The sequence below is a fragment of the Megalobrama amblycephala genome, linkage group LG22 (assembly GCF_018812025.1).
Source record: "Megalobrama amblycephala isolate DHTTF-2021 linkage group LG22, ASM1881202v1, whole genome shotgun sequence".
NCBI lineage: Eukaryota > Metazoa > Chordata > Actinopteri > Cypriniformes > Xenocyprididae > Megalobrama > Megalobrama amblycephala.
In genome coordinates this window covers 14,876,545-14,880,727 of record NC_063065.1, presented here as the reverse complement: position 1 = coordinate 14,880,727, position 4,183 = coordinate 14,876,545, and positions in this window count along the sequence as shown.

The following is a 4,183-nucleotide window of genomic DNA, read 5'->3' as shown; positions in this document are numbered from 1 at the left end:
GGCACATCATAAAGAGGAAGATACGACAAAGAAGACCTAAGACAGTTGAGCAACTAGAAGACTGTATTAGACAAAAACTTGAGCAACTTGTCTCCTCAGTCCCCAGACGTTTGCAGACTGTTATAAAAAGAAGAGGGGATGCCACACAGTGGTAAACATGGCCTTGTCCCAACTTTTTTGAGATGTGTTGATGCCATGAAATTTAAAATCAACTTATTTGTCCCTTAAAATGATACATTTTCTCAGTTTAAACATTTGATATGTCATCTATGTTGTGTTCTGAATAAAATATTGAAATTTGAAACTTCCACATCATTACATTCTGTTTTTATTCACAATTTGTACAGTGTCCCAACTTTTTTGGAATTGGGTTTGTAATAGCATAAGTGCACACACCCTCAAACAAGAACAAAGATTTTAAAAAATCATCAAAATCATCATATCTTCTAAAGAACTATTATAGAGGTGTTTCCATCAGTCCTGAGGCAAAAGACACCATCAAACTAAATAATGCACCCTTCTAAGGAGTTAATTATAAGCAACAAGCATCTCTAAAATATTTATTCACGTGGCAGTTTCTCAAAATTACCTTTCAAAAACGTGGATTACTGTGGTGGTACCATAGTATATTGATGATATAGCAAGCAGGTTTGTTTCAATTAAATGTAGGTAAATATTTGTTTTAATCCAGCTTGTCTTTTTTTCTGTGTTCTCGAGTATCAAGGTCATGTTTTACAGAGGGAGATACCACTTCAAACGAGTTTAGCACCCAATCTGTTTGATTCAGGCTGAATGGCAAACAATCGATGGAAAAGAGCACATTCAAAAGAGTGATTTATTTATGAATCTGAAAATGTAGAGGGCAATTCCGCCACTAAGTGTCAGAGATGGCCTTAACTAAGGAGGCTTAATGTGCAGAGAGCTACAGTATCTGTTCACATTAATCTCAGTAGCAGATGATTTCTCCAGGTATTTAGTTCTTTAATGAGAACTTTTTGCCGAAATTGAAAAAGAAAAAAATAACAGTGTGTATTATGTCTATTTCACCTAAAAGAAAATCAGGCACTGGTGAAATATACTATACTAAAATGCAGTGTATTTAACAAACTATGGATGTTTTTAAAATTCACACCTGTTTGTTTTTTGTTTTTTGTTTGTTTTTTTAGAATTAATTAAATGATGATTAAATGTTGATCCACACTAATGCCTTTTTGAACAAACCTCATGCAATGTATTAAAGTCTTCTGAGCTGATGTAAGCCTTATTTTTAATCTTACTGGTGTGTCCATCTTTCCATCCGTTGTTCTCTGAAATGATCACATGCTCTGTGGACCTGCTGTGGTCTGTATCACAGATACAACAATACATTTCCCCTATCAACGGTGGTTCATTGTGGTAAAGCGCTATATAGATATGCTTTCTGGTGAACAAGATGTGGTTAACTGTCACTAAACTGGGTATGAAAAAAGTTTTAAAGTTAGACAATACATGTCTCTACCTTTAGACATAAATCACAAGCAAATGCATCTAGGAAGAAAAACACTTCTTAATTCTTCATTTCATTTTTGTTTGTATGCACTTATTATTAGAAGTGTTGCTCTAATTAGAGTGTCTCTGTCCAATGTGTGTGATGCATCTTGCTTTTTTAACTGTTGCCACAAGAGCTACATCTCATCAACAATCACAGACAGGAAACAAGCCACCACCTTTAAAAACCTTTGTTGTGAGAGAGGAGCTTTTTGATGCCATACAATCACAACAAAATAATATTACATAATATTATAATATCATTAACAGAGCTAAGATACAAAGACACAAAAGTATAGTCCATGGCAAATTTTATTATTCACGGGCATTAGTTAGATATTTAAAGTCACAGAAAATGTCATACATACATTTTGAAATAAAAAGTTCAATACACAATTCAATAATAATCTAATATATATGCACACATCAACAGAGAAGAGGGCCGTACAAATATTATTTGATTATTACAATGATAATGATGCTTACGAATTGTATTAAGGACAAAAGATGAAGTTAAATGTATAAGGGAATTTTGAATTAAGGAATATTACTCAGGTGTATACAGAACTTCAGCTATTGTCCAATCATTTCGATTCATTTCATCCTGGAAAGCAAGATAAAAAGAGGATGTGACAGGCCTATTCCGTAATTGCAGACTTCTAATAAACAGACTAACGTACAAGAGTTTCTGACTGACCTGAACACTATTGTGTTTCCAATCCTGGTGTAGGTCAGTGGTTCTTGCACAACCTAAATGAGAAAACAATAATTACAAAATATTATTAAATATAATCATGGGTATTTATGGAAATAAAATCATGTTCAAGTGCACCTTTCTGCAGTCCTGTTGCTCTCCAACACATACAAACATTTGACATCAGTAACAGCAGCAGAAGCACACAGACGACAGGCAGCCACGGGAAGATATTCATGATCACTGACTCATGTATGATAGTTTTGGTATCCTGCTGCTCTACATCTTCAATGCTTGCTTCTACATCACCTAAGAGGGCCATGAGATTAGGAGGATAGGGGAGATTATGCTTTCAAGGGTTTACTTTTTTCTTTGCTCATTTGGTTTTTCATTTTAAATGAATATATATATTGACATAGAATTGTCTGAAACACATACCTTCATAGTCCAGTTTAGTGCAGTGAGTTTGTTCAAGTCTGCATTCAGTGCAGCAGTAGAGCATCAGATCAGTGTCAGAGATGTTCATCAGAAGCAGAGAGTGAGTGTTTGTGGAAGAACTGAGAGCTTTTATCCGTCCTGCGTAACTTGGGTGAATATAAGAGGACTCTGGTTTAGATTCTGTTGCATAAACATATTCAAGCTTTAGAATTCTGACAAATGTTTGGTTTCTATTTATAATGATCCATGTAATCTCTGTGTCATCTTTAATGTTACAGGGGAGTGTTGTGTTTCCTCCTGGATGAACTTTCACTGGATCAGTGAAAGGTCCAGTTCTCGTTTATTTCTTTGCTCTTGGCTGACATGTGGCATTTCTATGGCCTGCTTGTGGCCCAGATCTAGCAAACAGGAGCGGTCCGCCCAAGTGCCATCATTCCCGCCACATGTGGCCCAGATCATCATTCCGCATGTGCCAGATGTGGGCCGGATCTGGGGTGACACAAAGTTGCTATCTGGGAAGTTAATGCCTTCAGACACCCACAAGCAAATGCATCCAAAAAAAGCTTCTTAATTCTTAAATTCAGTCGCATATATGCACTTCAGTGTTGACATTGTTAGTGTCCAGTATACAAATAGCCTACTTTTCAACTTTTCTTGACTTCTCCGCATTTTCATGATGTTATAATCAGCAATATAGATTAAAATTCTTAATCTGATTAATATAAATAAAAAAATACTGCTTGTGGTCATTTCTTGATCCCACATTCTCCTTTCTTTTATCCAGTCTCTGCTTCAGCTGTCCTTTCATAACAAAAGCAAAAGGCCAAAATTATAAATAAATGATAAACATATTATCGTGGCTTATATTTATTATATATTTATTATTAAATTTGACAATTCTTATTGCAGCTATTTATTATAATTGATTTATCCATGCACATCATTATTTAAACAAAAAATAATGTGCCCCTGTAATCTTTAATCAAAATAACATCCCCTCCCTCTTGCAGTGACACATCTTCTCTTCTCTGATGACGTTCACTGGCAAGAGGGTGAGACAACCTGTCACTCACATGAGATCACAGCAATAGCAAAAGACAACGATCCAATCAATTCCCAATGGACAAAATTAAGTCCATCCCTACACTTTTTTCTTCCAATCCAGAGCCAGATCATGGATTCAGACTGAATCACCTATGTAACCATGGTTCCCTGAGAACAGGGAACGAGACTCTGGGCTGACTGCGCTAGGGGAACGTCCTCCGTGACCCGTGCTCGAAATGCCAAAAATCACCACACTCCAATCCTATTGGCCGGCGACAGCCTATCACGTCAAACGGCGCGAACCGTGACGTATAAAGGGAGCGCCTGGGGAAACAGCCGGCATCTTCTTGTCTTTGAGCGACTGTAGCAGGCATCCCGCAGCATGGCATGAAAGCGCAGAGTCTCGTTCCCTGTTCTCAGGGAACCATGGTTACATACGTAACCTGAGACGTTCCCTTTCGAAAGGGAACTTCTACTCTG